The sequence below is a fragment of the Hippocampus guttulatus genome, chromosome 19, assembly GCF_054856545.1.
Source record: "Hippocampus guttulatus isolate MCC_2025c chromosome 19, RoL_Hgut_1.0, whole genome shotgun sequence".
NCBI classification, from domain to species: domain Eukaryota; kingdom Metazoa; phylum Chordata; class Actinopteri; order Syngnathiformes; family Syngnathidae; genus Hippocampus; species Hippocampus guttulatus.
Window position 1 is genome coordinate 3,976,863 of NC_141279.1, and position 16,715 is coordinate 3,993,577.

The 16,715-nt window shown below is 42.0% G+C and overlaps 1 protein-coding gene across 7 annotated transcripts in view; it reads right to left on the reverse strand.

The window, feature by feature from the left end:
• The window catches only part of rbfox3a (RNA binding fox-1 homolog 3a), a 220,247-nt gene that overhangs the window by 157,829 nt on the left and 45,703 nt on the right, over nt 1-16,715 (reverse strand). For all 7 annotated transcript variants that reach the window (XR_015104126.1, XM_086138891.1, XM_086138894.1 and 4 more), the window contains exon 3: nt 14,045-14,094. The gene's annotated coding sequence lies outside the window, so the exon portion shown is untranslated. The remainder of the gene's footprint in view (nt 1-14,044; nt 14,095-16,715) is intronic.

The following is a 16,715-nucleotide window of genomic DNA, read 5'->3' on the forward strand; positions in this document are numbered from 1 at the left end:
TTTCACCAACTAGAATCTACACAAAAATCAAAACGCATGACAATATAATTCAGGCCAGCATTAGTAAATGCTAATCTTCTAGTCAATGCTAATACATGCTAACGATGCACCTCTGCTGATTTTTTGGCTTTGGGACGTTCCAAGTTGAAGATGCGTCCATGTAATCTGGTGGCGTGCACCGGCAGTCGCTTGAGAATGGCAGATCTTGGTTCAACCTCCGAACAAAACATTTTTTTTTTTTTTTTTTACACTTGAGGTACTTAAAAAAAAAATTATTAAAGTATGACTTGTGATTAATACGCGCAGACGCTCTGTCCCCGGCAGCGATTCCGAAAAAAGGGTGTCGTGGCAGCAGAGTGAGATGAAATATCCTCAAGGGCTGGGAGGGACGATACGATGCCACTTAATCTGTCCAACGATGTTAATTTATTAATAAGAAAGATTGCATATCTTTGCTCATGATCATTCACCTCTTTCAGCAACCTACAGTGAAAGATGAAACAATGAAATCTTTCACAATGGATTTGATTTTTTTTGTGGTCTCACTGTGTGCTTTTTTTTTTTTCTTGTCGACCATTTATTTGTCACTTCGATACAGTAATGTTGAGATAAAGGCTCATCAAACCGTGTGTGTGTGTGTGTGAGTGTGCGCGTTAAAGGCAGAATCTTTCATTTCACATTCATCATGATCATGAGTTCTTTTACAACAACGGAAGCCTTAAAGGGAACCACACACACACACACACACACACACACTAACATGTGAACCCTTTGATATAATTACAATCCTGACCTTTTAGTTAAATGACTGCTGGCATAACCATCACATATGCTGACACACACACACATGCACGCACGCACGGACGCACACCCATTGTTAAAGCGCCGGGGTTAAATTGTGCAAGATTAAAGCGGAGCTCAGCAGCAACAAAAGTGCATGTCAGAGGAAATTATAAAAGGATCACAAGATGAATGCAACCGATATTGTAATCTCCTTCGGAGGAAGTAAACCATTTAATATCCTGACACGAATTGATATTGGGCGGCCCGGTGGACCAGCGGGAAGCGGGTCGACCTCACAGTGCAGAGGTATCGGGTTCAATTCCAGCTCCTGCCTCCCTGTGTGGAGTTTGTATGTACGAGACATTCTACAGGTAGGTGTCAAATCATTTTACTACATAGTTACTACAGTGGAGATCTTATCAGGTTACAGGTTATCATTATTGGTGCATCAAAGGGTTAAGAAGTTCAAAACTGGCGTGTGTGTTTTAACCTGCAAAAGATTGACCGGTGTCCTGTAATTGAGTGCGTGCGCATTTAAAGGTTCTCATTGTATGCAGAATGATTGGGGAATGCTTTAAGAGCAGAGGAGGGAAAAGAGAAAGTGCATGCATTGGGAGCAAGATGATGGTGATGAGAGGCTTGACAACCAGCATAATAAAGCACGCTAAGTGTAAGCCGCTAGATTTACGGGGCCTTTACCCCAAAGCCGAATGCGCCATTATTTTCCCTCCCAAAACGTTAATGTCACACAGGGCGGTCATAAATACATCTTTGCGTTCAGTTAAGGGTCCACAATGGAGGAACCCACTCCACTGTTCTCCCCGGAGGCGGGGGGGAGGGGGGGGGGGGAGTGCTGGAATAATGGGATTTTTTTTTTATGAACATGTGGGAAGATGATATGCATGATGACACTCACATGGCCCTGCAGTTGGGCTCGCACAACAGTCGGTGGTAACGAATGGCTAACAAATGCATAGTAAATAAATAAATAAGGGCGGGTTGCGGGGGCGGGGTGATCATCAGCCCTTGTCAAATAATTACTTGGTAAGGCATCTTTTGCATACTGTGTACACTTGTGCAGTGGCACGTGTGGCTGGAGCGGTTATATTAAGCGGCATCGCATCATGAGAGGTGTAAGGCAAGACAATGGGTAAGAAGCAAAAGAGGAGCAATCTGCACTTCCCAGGGAGCAAATGAAGGCTTTAATTAAGTGTCAAATGGAACCAAGGCCTGGGAGGCAGAGGAGAAAGCAACAAAATATCACCCACTGGGTATCTCTTCATATTTGTCTGGAGGTTACAGTAAAAACTAACGCCTGGACTGCTCTGCTGTTGCAAGAAATGCGCCCCCACCCCTCCACACACAGAGGGTATTAAAAATGTAGCATGTTTTGTAGTCTTTGTTTTTGCACTGGCCTGAGTCAGGAGCTGGTCAGCAAGTCTCTGTTATCAGTAAAGCTCCAAAATACTGATACGTGTGTGTGTGTGTGTGTGTACAATGGTAAGAGTTCTATCGCGACATTTACACTCGCCAGCAAAAGGGATACGAATCCTTTTAGCATGAAGCTAGCACATGAATCGAAGTATTGCAACTACACAAACCGTGCTGTGTCATTTGCGAGAAAAGAAAAAGTGGAAATTGAATGAAATTTATGCTGCGGTCGCATCGGCAGCTATCATGTTTCGGTCTCTGTTTGGAAGTGGGCTGTTTCTAATCGGAGTTTTTTTTGTGGTTTGCCTCTTTGGGCCTCCATGATGCAAATGCATGTTGATGGTGTCACTCCAGCCTTGAATAAAATGAAAAATAAAGAACTCATGGAATTACGAACACTTAAAACATAACATGTATTTGATTAGTGCCCTTTTGCCCTGCATGAGAACGGTAGCCCTTTCTGCTCGAACCTTTTTTCCATCATCAATATAAAAAATATATAATCATAATAATAATAAAAAAGACCCTCTATGTCATTAATTTCCCCCCTAAAGTGATTTTTTTTTTATATGATGGACATTTATTTGAGTTCCTGCCAGAATTCCTGCCCCCCCCCTCCCCCGGCTCATCTGCAGCACACACAAGCCCCCGCCTTGCCCCCTCCCTCTACCTGCTCCACTCAGCTCTCATCCAGTGCCGAGCGGCAGCCGGCAGGCCAACGCGCCGCAGCCTTGCAGGTCTCCCCTGACCCGCAGCATCAGACATGAAGGTAATGAAAATGTGTATTCCCCTGCCATTGTTGGGTACAATATAATCCTCACGATTTAACATTTCAACGTTGCTGACAACGTTACGTCTCTAATGCTCTGACATTACACACACGCAGAAAAATAAAAAGGAAAAAAATCTGGGGTGCGGGGTAACTGATGGGCAGTGTCGCATCACGCCTGCTGAAAATGCTTGTTTTCTCATACAAATAGAATCCGTTTATAACTTCTAGCCTGCACATTTTCTTTGTTTTGTTTTGGGGTTTTTTTCTCCAGCTGTTCACTGATGTTTGGCGGGTTTTATAAAAAAAATAAACAGATAAAGACAGCTGCTACAGACAGAGAGAGAATTTATAGAGTTGCAATGCTTTCTAAATGTGTTCAGGTTCATTACTGGTAGCTTCACTGCATTTAAAATATTGGAACTATTTTAAGGTGAAAGTCTGAAGAAAAAAAACATGATAATAATAAAGCATGACAAATAAACATGTTCCAAGAGGAGGTACGAAGGGGTGTGCACTTGTGAAGTTTAGTTGCATTGCTTAGAACGAGTTGCACGCTTTGTTTTTTGATTCAATTGTTCAGAGCAAATTTGTGATTCATTGTTGTGAGTGTTTTTATGATTTTTCTTATTTCTTTTTTTTTGCCTGTTATTCATTTGATAACAAGTGTTGTAATCGGTGCCCCTTTTTTTGGCCTGAGCATCTGCCCCCCCACCCCACACCTCCAAATGTCTGTGGAAGTGCCTGGTATGGGGATATGTCACCACACACTATGACCAAATGTTGGTCATATCAAAACTACAACTTGTGTGGTGCTTCCAGGATTTACAAACGGTCAGGCACCAAACATCTCTGTCATCATTTATCTTTGCACTACAAGACAGCTCAAGCAAATAGTGCTTCAAAAGATGTGCCATGTTTGATTTCTTCGGCGGCCTTTTAAGGGACAACAGAAGCCTGAAAAGTGAAATCTATTGTGGGATTCACTGCTTCAAGAGTCCACAGCACAGACCAAATTTTAATGTAAATGTCCTATCACACATATTTATCTACATACACATTCAAATGATCAAACAAAAAAAAAAACAGCTCTTTCGTGCATACTCCTATTTTTGGTGCTATTACAGTACTTAATACACAACGTAAAGTTGGATGTGATTGTCATTTTTTCATTATATTTTGATTCCATGATATACTATTCTATTTTATCATCCTCGTTTCCTCCCCCTGCAGTCCTCCTCTTAATTTCTTTTTCCACCTGCAACCCACCAGCCAGTCTGAGAACGCTCTAATGACTCCAATTAATAATGGAAACGATTCATGCATTTTCAATGGCACTCCCGTAAACCCGTTGAGTCTTATTTCTGACATATAACGGGGCGTCTGTGCACTGACGGGGGAAAAAAAATAAATAAATAACTGATCAAAATGAGCAGAACATTACAGTTCCCCATCATCATCATAAAAAAAATGGACATACTGCAATAAAAATACATCAAGACATTCCTTAATTAACAGTCATCAATGAAAAATAGTTGATGTCCTTGTGAGCGGGATTTATTTTTTATTTTTTTTCTCTGCTTTTATACAGTACCAGTTCTGAATGTTTCCATTGCCATCTATTGGCAGCTCCCAAACATGGCGGCTCCTAAGCAGAGAGGGTTTGTTGGGCATCTCAGTGGGGAAGAAGTGGAGACGATTCGAAATTCCACGACTGACAATGAAGTCAGGGTTATTATTTATTATTATTTTTTTTTATCATAGACACCAAAATAGTAATAATAACAACAGCTGAATACGTAATAAGATTTAGGCAAGAGGAGCAAGGACGTCACATGCAGGGTTTAAAAAAAAAAGTGTACTGATCAAGTTTAAGGGGGTTATAAAAAATTGTACAGTCAGTACAAAAATAGTCAGTCCTTCATTCCAATGACAAACGTTGCTGATTTTTGTGGGCAATTGTGCAGCAGGTTCAACCTCTTTGCAGTAAGCAAAGATGACCACCAGGTGGTATGGTCTCTTCAGGAATAGCATCCAACTTTCCTGATTTCACCCCAAGATACAAAAATAGTCACGGGCATTAAAACAAAAACAAACCAAACGAAAACAAAACGTGGACATTTGAGAGACTATTTATCATTTATATTTGAGTTCGTGCTTTTAGTTTTCCATTTGTTGATGACAAATACCTCCTCCAGAGTTTATTGCATCCACAATTGCTCGGAGAATAATCTTGCATCGATACCACTTGAGTTGCTGCACTCTTCTTCTTGAGATGATCTTCTTCTTGAGAAAATAAGATTGAATGAGCAATTTTCACTACCTCTGATCCTGTTCAGGTGCATCGGAGTCTCTCTCACCTGCGAATGAGTGAAAAGCAGACTGCACCCTAGGCTGGGGTTCACAGTTGTCTGGTTCACCTAAGTCTAGAAAAACTGGGAGGCATATGTTACAGCCTACCACCTACAAAAAAAGTATTTTCAAGCCTAATGCTAAATCTATCGGGCAGTCCTCCATTTATAAACGGTCTTTTATAGAGGTCATATTTTAACGAAATCCTCCTACAGAAAGAATCCGATCGTCTCGGAACCATGGGTGTTTCATGCAAACATGGTGAAAAATGGACTGTTCTTGATTTTGTTGGAGGCTGTTACCGTGGCAATGTGCTGTTTGCGAAGAAAAATGATGCTGTTTTTAAGCGTCTAAAGCCAGGCGAATATTATGTGATTGAATAAGCGTAGAATGGTCTCTCAATTATTTTTGGTGGTTGGAATTTCAGTTTGTGACTTCACAGGGATTTTCTGAGGAAATGACAATTTCTATTTTAGGTTACCTTCTAAGACAACACTGACGGTTTTACTGTAAGGCACTTCACTGAGTTAGGTTTAATCTGCTGTGACAAAGTATAAAAGCAGACACCAAAGGAAGGTGATATTAATGAGCAGTCTGTCTCAACCCTGTCAAACTACAGACCAGGAAGGGGAAGTTGGGGTGTAATTGCCTTGCTTTCCAAACATCAGAGGCGGACAGGTCGGCCAGATATTAAGATGAAAAAAGGATGGGCTCAACTTGTTCCATGGAAAGAAAAAAAAAGTAAGACAGTGAGAAATAATGAAAACAAGAAGAAAGAGAGGTAGGCGGACAGTGAAGGACGTGAGAAGGCTTCCATGCTAAGCAGTGCAGATCAGAGGAGGGCCTCCTATTCTCAGAGCAAAACAATTGTCGACAATCAACTGACTTAGTGATGAGCAAGCAGTATGTTCAGCTGGGGGACGTGAAGAGAAACAATGAATAGAGGTAAGAAACTTATTTGAGTCCTCTTTTTGTCGAGGGCCTCAAGCTAATCAACCTTTCTTCTTTCCATTCAGCCCAGACACACGGCATCAGAGGAATCTCTCATTTGTTTGCATCTTCAACTGACAAAAGTTACAAACTAAAAATACGAGGTCCCGACAGAAAGTGGAGGGAGATCTTTGAGTCCCTTGAACGGAACTATTTAAATTCAAAGTATTACCTAATTGATGAGGATGATTATGAGAATGGTCTGCCTGTGCCTGAACCAAATACACCAAAATCATATTAAACCAGCTGTGCCAGTATTTATATATGGTCGCACGAGGCCTAGGTTAAGACCTCCACACTGTTACTGCACCAGGCACCAAGGCTACATACTCGCTGTACCGGAACGCCCAGCTTGGCGATGTAACAAGGTATGGCAGTCTGCCAGGAGCGTCAACACGAGCAGCAAGCCTTGCGCTGATGGGGAAAAAAAAAAAAGTACAATACATTTGCGCCACAGCGTAAGTGCACTGTCTACAAAAATGAAGCCCACGGATTCGAACCGCTGCGTACTTTAAGACATGTCCACTGAAAATGGTTAGGTGCCATTCTCGATGAAAACATCACTGTTTACATGTAGTAAACAGATCAACATGGACACATGTACGTTTACACATGTACAGATCAAAAAGTGCTGTGCCTGAAATTGACCCTTGGTGCACACCAAACATAATAAAACACTGTTTTATGGGGCTCAGAGGTAGAGTGGTTGTTGCCCAACCCAGTGGTTGATCGTTTGAAATGTTCACCGAAGTAACCCAGATGCTGCCACGCATTCTCATACACAGCCAATGTCGTCTCCGTGGTATAAACTGGCTCCATGATGGCCTGTCTGTGACTGCAACTTCCTTATAACTCTGAACAAATTACCAATTGAAACAAATATTTGACGGCTGCGACTTGTACAAGGTTGTGTGTATCATGCTTCTATATAGATCTGTTCAGAATTTCAAAATCAGAACCAACTGTTTGTATGATAGGTTGCCCACAGCCTTTCAATTCAAAATTGTAATATGCCTTTTATGGCACAGGAAGGACCATTTCCTCATCTCTCATGCAAAAAAACATGCTCATACACAGGCAAACACACCTTCAGATGAAAAGGGCATGCATGCACTGCATTCTATTTGATTTGTATTTGAAAATACATTTCCCCCCACCCTCATGCTGGGCTGAAATCCCTCCCCTGGGCTAGGAGATAGTGCGGGCAAAGCCACTGTGGACAAGCAAATAAGAGCTGAATTGCTAAAACTGCTTCTGTTGCTCTGTTGCCGTATTCATGAAGTGAGCGGGAGGCAGTATGGGCAAGGGAGGCTTTCGAAGGTCGCCAGTGAAAGTAATTTAAAATCCCTGAAGGTGTCTCTCAATGAATGTCAATAGAAAGCATAATGCTGCTTTTATTCAGCTCTTTCAGAGGTGGAATAGTGGCAGGAGGGTCCAAGATGACACAAAAAACTAAACAAAATGAAAAAAGAAAACCCAACAACAACTAGGCCTGATGGGTAAACAGCCATGCTGAATGTAGCGAGTAACATGGGACTGAATATTTACAAAATCTCTTCTGACACCTGAGTACAGGATTAGTCAAGACCTCATGCATACACACAGCACAGAGCAAGAGTTATGTAAAGCTGTGTACAAACTCGGAAAGGGATACCTAAACTAATTGATCAGCACTGCATTAAGTCTATCGAAAGTATACCAACACATCTGTGTCACAGCAACATTACTTTAAAGGGTTATATGGAAAGAACTAACTATTTAATCGTCTTATATTCAGACCATTAACTTGATAGTCAGACACCTCCTTCATATTCTGCCATTCAGGCTCATACTAAGAGCAACCAGCTGAGTGCAACCACTTGCGCAGCAGTTCACAAACAAGCTATTTGCTTCGCAGAACCATTCGTGTTATTCCAGAACACATTTAACAGAATGTGCTGGTGGTCGGTGTGATGGAATGGAAAAAATGCACAAACACAAATGAAAAATCACCTCGATTAATCATCTTAAGTAACGGCTGGTAAATTAATTTCTCAGAGAAAACCCATATCACAGAACATGAGTAAGGAAATTACCCTTATAGTGCGCAAGTCAGCAGTGAACGTTTGTGCTCGGATGTGTGTGCGTGTGTGTGTGTTGCAGTTTTGATTAAATTGAAAAGAGCGTGCTGGGATAAATGAAGTGAGGAGTTGGACTGTACAGAGCTGACATGTATTAATGAGCACGCGAGAATGTAGAGACACTCCTAATAACCCATTCGGTGGTAGAAAATACTGGGAGCGGGAGAGGAGGAGAGAGAATGACTTACGGGAAGAATCCAGACATTTGCCTCGGATGATGCAAGGTCCACAAGAGATGGGTGACTTCATAAGTGCACATTGACTCCCCCCCCCCCCACCCCATCAAGAAAAGAAATACATACACAGCACTTTTGGAGCTTGTTACATTTAGTAGGAACTGGGAGAAGGATGGTTTTTTTTCTTTGGGGAAATCATACATTAAAAACAACAATGTGTAGCCAAGGTAAGAACTTTTACACGCTACCTTCAGAGGCTCAGGAAGATTCAATGGGACTGGGGGAGGTAATGTGACAAATTTTAGTAGAAATATGGTGCGCAATGCACATATGGGCCCCCTTATGTTTGAACATGGTGTTTCTTATGGACAATCCGGTAAGAGAACACCTCTATCAAGCCCTTCCAGGTCTCACCGTCATTATCCACGCAAACATTGAAGCCCCCCCCAGCTGAGTGAGAGAGTCCCCAGGGGACGACATGCACCTCCTCCCTCTCGTGGCTCTAATCTATCTCAGGCTTTTCAGAGATTTGGGTTTGAATGTAAACATTGTGATAACACAATCAGCCCCAGTCCTCTCCATCCTTCTCTCCATCACTCCCTGGCTTTGCCGCCTCCTTCTCCTTCTCCTTGCTACTGGGCCAGATAATGAAATACATAAATGCAACATGCATTTCTTTTTTTTTTTCTTCTTTGGGAGACAGTGGGCCACGTTCCTCCCCTCTCCCCTTCTACCTTTGATGTCAGCATGCGTTTCGCTCCAAAACAAAAAGCAGAACAGCCAATGAATAATGGAGCGAAGCGCCAAACAGCCACCTTCTAATCTCACCAGGCCCGCAGCAGAGTGCTTCAAAGCTTTATGAGCTTGCGACACTTCTGCAATAACACCGCGATGATCATATCGTGTACAGTCACACGCAGCTGCCATGACGGTGGTCACGAGGTGAAAGCAAGCGACCCGACGAAAAACAACCACTTTGTGATGCTCTCACAACAGAATTGGCTGCAGAGTGCCGAGTGACTGCTGTGCTCGCAAAATATTAGCTGCGATCGGTTCCAGTTCACCTCCGACCCTCTCAATTTTTGAAAACAAGTTACAACTGTTCAACTGCTTTTTAGTCTAAAGCATTGGTTCTTAACCTGGGTTCGAACGAACCCTATGGGTTGGGGGAATCATCTCAGGGGTGCGAATGAGCCTCTGCCATGGAGGTTAAGACACGCCCGACTCAACATGTCAATTAGTTATGCCATCACTGGCTGGTTCATTTTGTGCACAATTAAAAAATTATACCTGCGTGGGTTTTCTCCGGGTACTCCGGTTTCCTCCCACATTCCAAAAACATGCATGGCAGGCTGATTGAACTCTCTAAAATTGTCCCTAGGTGTGAATGTGAGCATGGATGGTTGTTTGTCTCTGTGTGCCCTGCGATTGGCTGGCAACCGATTCAGGGTGTCCCCCGCCTACTGCCCGAAGACAGCTGGGATAGGCTCCAGCACCCCCCGCGACCCTGGTGAGGATTAAGCGGTTCGGAAAATGGATGGATGGATGTTTATTTTTTTCTGTTTTAAATCAATGCGTTTTTTGATGTCTTGAATTTGTAAAAAAATTTTACTCTTTATTTTTCACTAATGAAAATTTTATCCGAACCAGAGTATTCCTCCTGGCCAATTATTTACGATTCAAAATATGCCTCGGTTCAGGAACGACGCGATGATGACATGAAGAAATGTGCTTTGGCATTGATAAGTGCAGTGCGGTGTGAGCGAATGTGTTGGGAAAAAACACACAGATCACAATGACCCACGATTCATTTTTACTCATAAACTATAATAAATCAGTGGGATTCACTGTGAAAGCATAATGGCATCGTTACTTTAGCACATTAACCTAAAATAGTTTCGAAATGGTGTGAAAGTTAATGTGGAATAAATTAAAGGGGTTTTTTTTGTTTATTTTTTTGTTTTTTTTTACTGACAGTACTTAACTCTTAAGCCTAGAGAGGACGGGTTGTTGATAGGCTCTACTCACTCCATTTTCACTCTCTTTCCCTCTCTGGGAGAAAGCCTACAGCTTAAGGTAATGCACTTTTTTTGAGTGTGTTTTCTGGGCGAATGTTAATCAACCACTTTCTCACACTTTATTAGCTTCGTGTCTCTGTCTTTATACTTTCTTTCGTCTGCTTCCACTCGCTTTTTGCTGTCTATCACAGCACCCCATTCCCATGTCACCTAATTAAATACCCATTTAATTACCCATCCCATCACAAAAAAAAAACTAGTCAAATCAAAACAGGCTTTAGAGAAAAATGAGTTTTCAGGTAAATACACATTTGATAGCTTTTAAGTACACATACTCAGTGGTTGACTTCTTTTTACGCCTGCATTACAGTTAAGAATGTCAAAAGGGGCAATGCAGGAAAGCATCTCCTTGCAAGAAGCCTCCCACTCCACTTCTGTCTTCAAGCCAACCGATGTCCCAAATGTGTTTTGCCATGATTGGCTCGGTTTGGGGCAGGAAGTAAAAAGCGAGGCTGAGTGCACAACGCCTGACTTCCCCTGGAAGAGTTAAGTGTTTTCAAATGTATCCTGCAGCGTCAACACTGGCACTAGTGTCTTTGCTTCATTACCATAAAGAAATTTCGCCGCGGCGACTCGACCAGCAACAAAATGGCAAACAGATGAGAGCCAAAGTGAGGAGCGAGTGAGACGGATGAGGCAGGAGAAAGAGGGATGGGCGAGAGGATGAAGCCAATGCGTATTGCATGGCTACAGACGGGATGCATGAAGTCTAACAGATGGATCAATTGCTTTGTGAAGACCCCACACCTGCTCACAAAAAAAGTTTGAACACCGATAAACAAAACCATTGGCCTACTAAGCTGTAGGAACACGGATCTTCTGAGCCAAAAGCAACCAGCGTGTTAGCATTGCTCAAATAATTTCAAGATGCCATGACGTGAACTAGAGACAAACAGCAAGAATCCCGTCGGAGCCTTTGGCTCCACCTTTTCGGGGAGACACATACACCTGACAGATATGTTTCAGAACGATCCGGCGGAGGAATCTGAGCAATTCAGAGTCATTTATTTGTCGTCGTGTGGCTCATTATGGAGTCTGAAGATTGGTTTCAAGTGCAGACGGAGCAGCAGCATGTTTCAGCACCACGGATAGCTCCCACTCCCTATTCTGGGTCGGTGGCTTTTGGTGGGCTGTCCTTTGGGAATATTATTTTAGATTTCAAAAGGACTTCAAACTGAGATGGATGAGACCCACCTCGTACCATTTACTAACACAACCGCATACAAGAAGATCGTAGTAAGCAGTTTTGTATGTTTTACATTCATTTTCTATGGCGCAACTCTAATGAGGACAGGACAGGATAGGACAGAGCATATCCCTGTGTAATGAATGTGAAAGCGAGTAGAGCTGCAGGTACACATGCAGTTTAGTTGTGTCTATGATTACCTTTCTCACAACTGTACAAATAAATAGCAGTTTAACCAGACCACCCCAAAAAAAAAAAAAAAAAAAAAAAAAGTTCCATGATGCCGTTTTGCATGGTGTTACATCAGGCCTTGTTAGAGAGGCACACGCCATCAGACACACACGCACACTTTGCACCCAACTCTGATGACTTCTTGCCTGGATGTTTTATCATTTTCCGTCTCAAGCCGAGTCTGTTTGATTATCTCGGTGTCACAGGTTATCTGCCTGTTAGTTCCACCTTTTTTTTTTTTCCTCGCCGTTTCATGCTGCAACCATTGCACACTATATTGGTGAAGTGCATTTTATGTCTTGGCAAAATAGAAACACATGCAATGCTGGTATGTCATGCTTCTTTTGAAATATTTATCACAAGAGAGGTCTTCAGTCGTCAGTCGAATCCTTTTAACGAAGGCTTGCGGTTCATTTTACGACACTGCCTCCCCTACACTGCATAAATTCTCATGACCAAAGAGCAGCATCGATGTTTAAATTCATTATGAGTGTGTATGAAGCAAGTTTTTAACAACTGATACGCTCCTCGTCTTAACTTTAAATTCAAAAACACTACACAGTACGAGCTCACACATGCATCTGGCCCACCACTGCATTAGTCTCCACAGGTGTCGAAAAGAGCAAATCACAGTAATGAGCAAACTGCAACTGCGAGTGAACCTCAAAATGTATCGCGGTGGAAGCAAAAGACCACATGCTGCTCAGAACATATTTTAAGTCTCCTGCTTTTTTTTTTTTTTTAAATGACACACTATGTAAAGCACACCGGAAGACTTTTTGAAATGCAGAGAAATGCCTTGTTTTCAGTGTGGCTCAATTCCCTACACAGCAGCAGCTCAAAGACTTGAAATTAATCGGGTTTGGTTTATTTGAGCGTTGTGACTTCAGGCTGTGTTCAATACAACCCCATGGTTCCACTCTCGCTAATGAGGGAAAGGTGATTCATTTCAAGGTGAGCCAGAGAATAAAAAGATAATTTAAAAAAAAAAAACATTGAAAAATTAATTACTTGGACGGATGTCAAGGCCAGATACATTCTTTGAGAAGAAATACTCCGGGCCCTCTGTGGTCCCCTCACTAACTACTTACCATACAGTTGAGAGTTCATTATCATATCAGAAAGCAATTTAGATTGGAAGGCAAACACAGCAAAAATACATGCTTGGGATAGCTGCAGACTGATGATGATGAAACCTTGTCAACAGAGCAGATTCACTTGGTGTCTGAACAGCCTTATACCAGGGGCGGATATGCAGGCTGGCCAGGGCCGACCAGGGGCCCCCACTCCCACCCCCTTGCCACTCTGTGGCAGCCATCTCCACGCCTCAGCTGAAATTTTTGCTACTATAGCTAACTAGCCAGATAGCTAGCTGGGTGGCTAGATCGCTAGATATTGACCGCATATTTCAAGACAAAATATACAACTGATCTGAATGCAAACTCAACAATAATTTGATTTAAATCAAGGCCATTGCAGTCAACATTCATCAAAAATAGTTACTTTTGCACCAAGCAAAAAACATGGCTGAGACGTCTTTGTTTAATCATAGCATGCGCAATCATGGCATTACGAAATAAAATGCACACATACCAATCTTGCACACACGCTCATAAAGGCAACTAGGAACTCATCAAAGTAAAAAGTAAGTAGTACAGTTGTGAAGCATGAAGACACTTTTGTGTTATGTTTTTATGTTTATGTTGGCCGTCATTCTGGATACGTGTGAATTTTTTTTCATGAAACCCGGATACTGGATGGTTTGATAAATAGCGGACGCATGCACGGCCGTCCCTCACTGAGGTGTTATGTCACTCTGGCTGCCCCCACCTTTGAATCATCATCAGATTGTCATGTGATGAGTGGGTAATGTGGTGAAGTGGAGAATGATTTAAACTAACATTGACAACAAAACATTGTCTACTTACTGAAGGATGTCAGGGAGCTGGACAGGTCTGTGTCTTCATTTAATAAAAACCTATGAGACAAAAAAACAAACAAAAGCAAAATTGTCAGTGTGTATGTGTGGTACTATATAGGCCATGCATTGTAGTGTTTACTTATTCAAACACAACCAGAAAATTGTCACAGTCATGAAAGTAAGCAAGAATCTAAGTGGTGAAGACACTTTGGAAAGGTTGTGCCAATAGTAAGAAGAACCGAATGAGAATCAAGAACTGTCTCAGTTTGCCCGACCTAAAGTGACATGCTGCTCTTTAATTTGATCGCTTGCATGCTTTGCCTTCTCTCCACTGTCAGACATCGGAAATGTCACCTGAGAGTCAAATTTCCTTCAATTGTTGTAATGCATTTTCCAATACTTTACTACTCAAAGATTTTTACATCCCCTGTATGATGTATCAAAACACCATCAGGTACTACTATAAACAACTCATTGGAATACACACGCACTTAACCAGACGAAGAGATTTACACCAGATGCTTCAGAAATAAATTTTGAGAGCATCAACTCGCAGCAGAGCAAGTCTAAGTTTGTGTCTGCCTATCTTTAGGGTTGTTTGTCTGCGACTACTTTTGGAATTTAACAGATAAGCCAAGCGCAAGGATTTGAGGAGCAGAAGAACAGTTACAATTAGGAAATTGAATGAAAAAAAAAGATACAATAAACTCACTATAAACCACAAGGTCCCATTACACTGAACAAGCTCGGACTGTTATGAGCTTTTCTGTTGCTGGTGGTTATGTTCCACTGCACTAAGGGTGTGTGTGAGTGTCATATTATATATATATATATATATATATATAGTCTTATTATTATTATACGTCTCTGAATTGTAATGTGCTACTTCTGACTTCTCGTAACTTTCAGCCAACGAGATTTTCATTATTTGAGATATGAGATATATATTTTTTCAAGGTCCAGCACGCTACGCAACAGATTGTGCGCTACCTTTAAGATTCCACTTTCTGCAAATTACGCATACTCACATTTGGCGTGAATTGCATCGCTTTTAAATAATTACCGTAAAAAAATGTTACTGCCCATATCTTCGCGGATTTTCATTTTCTTCAGGTCCTTTCACGCAGTCCGGCCAATTTCTTCCTGAAGCTAATTGCAAAGGAAGGCATTTCTAAATACTAATGAGCAAAGCGATCAGGCACAAGGTTTAACGGACTTCATGCTGCAAGCTTCCTAGTCACGCTAAGGTCAATGAAATAACCATCCGAGTACTTATAAATTAATAGCAAAGAGCATCACAATGAACAGAGCTCTTCAATTAGTCTTCTGACATTTGAGAGTTCATGAGAATAATTGACTTGTGGTGTGTTCATTATGCTTTTAAATGACATACCATTGCATGCTACAAGATATCAATGTGCTGCAATTGCTTCCAAATTCCAACCGTGTTCAGTAAACTACACTCATTTTCGAACCATCGTTGGACCTGAGAAGTGGTTGTTACCCGATTCCAATGGCAGAGGAAGAGATAGTCAAGCACTTGACTGAGCTAGGCAGGAAATGAAAAAGAAATGAACTGTGGGGTGGATGGTGGTCTCCAAGTGCCCACTTCACAGCGGCCAACTCATCCGCAAGTGGAAATCCTGCAGTTCCTTATTCATGTACTATGCACGCAGGCATCTCCTGCAGGGACAACAGTGATTCCGTTATGCTACCGCGATGTAGGGCGAGCATCTCTCCTGTGCTGAATTTAAAGGGAATGAGGGGAACCGCTTCATTTGGCGAGGAATCAAGTTGGCTGTGGTCACTCCCACAACGATGCAAACAACCATTTCTAGTGGGAAAAAAATGCACTTTGCGCGAACTAAACTTGTGCGGGGCACGAGTAGGGCCCTTGAGGTTCAGTAAACTTTCTCCAAAACTAACCACGTCATATGAATTATAATACAGAGTCAAATCAGGACTGTGTGAGTCCCACTTAAGTCAGGTAAACATTCTTGACGTCAAGGTCAATACACCTTTGCGCCATTGCAACATTCCTCCCTTGAGACTCTCCCATTGTTTTTACTGCAACCTTCATCGGAAATCAATATCGAGACATATTTATGAAATACCACGGAACTGAATGCTTCCCAGTATGTTGTTCTGAACTGCAGTGCAAGAGGCTATCGACCAGCGACAAGCTATTGTTGAAATATTTTCTTCTTTTTTCCAAATATCAATCTATGATGAACTTTGAATTTAAAAAAAACAGTTGGACTGCGTTTCAAACAAATAATCTATTTGTTATTATATTGTAAGAAGCAGACGTGCGCTGCTGCTAGCCCGAATGCAACCTTGACAGTGGACAGTCCAACCATCTGGTTATTGCTCGTCATAACTGGAACAGGTGCGGCAATTTAACGGTTGTTTTACTGGCTGGTATGAAAATAACAATAAAAAGGGCAGATTCACAACTAGCGAGGATTCATAAAGGGTGGGCTGCTGTACAGTACTGTGCCTTTTACCTCGGGTGAACTCTCACTCCTAATGCAAGAACATTTGTGCTATTCATGTCGAGATGTGGGTGTGTCCACCCTAGAGTTGTTTAAAAATAAAATCAACACAGTAGTTGGGCGTACAAGCCACGGCGCTGAGGTCAACAGCATTGCACGGAGTGGTGAGCTGTGGAGGAGTTT